The 364-nt window shown below is 59.6% G+C and overlaps 1 protein-coding gene across 1 annotated transcript in view; it reads right to left on the bottom strand.

The window, feature by feature from the left end:
- LOC104275431 (microtubule-associated protein tau-like) overlaps positions 1–364 on the bottom strand; it is a gene marked incomplete at its 3' end in the record, with an annotated part of 14,291 nt that overhangs the window by 4,964 nt on the left and 8,963 nt on the right. The gene's annotated exons all lie outside the window — the stretch shown is intronic.

Raw genomic sequence — 364 nt, 5'->3', positions numbered from 1 at the left:
GGGAAAAGCTTCCCCTGGAAGGCAAGAGGTACAACACGGTGAGACACCACCGTGTTTTGGCCTGTGTCCCGCTGCCCCAGCTTATTAACACAACTCGCTGCAAAACCTGTGCTTGGCCACTGAGCAGGGCCCTGGTGACGTCCCTCTGATCCCCAGGAAAGGTGGAAAATGGCTCTTGGAGGATGAAAAAAGGTCTCAGACGCTGCTCTGTCAGCAGGGATGCTCGTGCATTCAGCGGTGAACCCAGACCTTCACCCGGGACAGCAAAGACTGAGATTGCTCCAGGGCCTGACTGCCCTCCCGGCCCAGCCCAGAGACACGGATGGCGGTCGGTTGAGCCGAGACGCGGGGCTCAACACCGGCA

This window comes from Apaloderma vittatum, unplaced genomic scaffold (genome assembly GCF_000703405.1).
Source record: "Apaloderma vittatum isolate BGI_N311 unplaced genomic scaffold, ASM70340v1 scaffold18106, whole genome shotgun sequence".
In the NCBI taxonomy this organism is placed as follows: domain Eukaryota; kingdom Metazoa; phylum Chordata; class Aves; order Trogoniformes; family Trogonidae; genus Apaloderma; species Apaloderma vittatum.
This window is presented reverse-complemented; position numbering and strand designations above follow the sequence as displayed.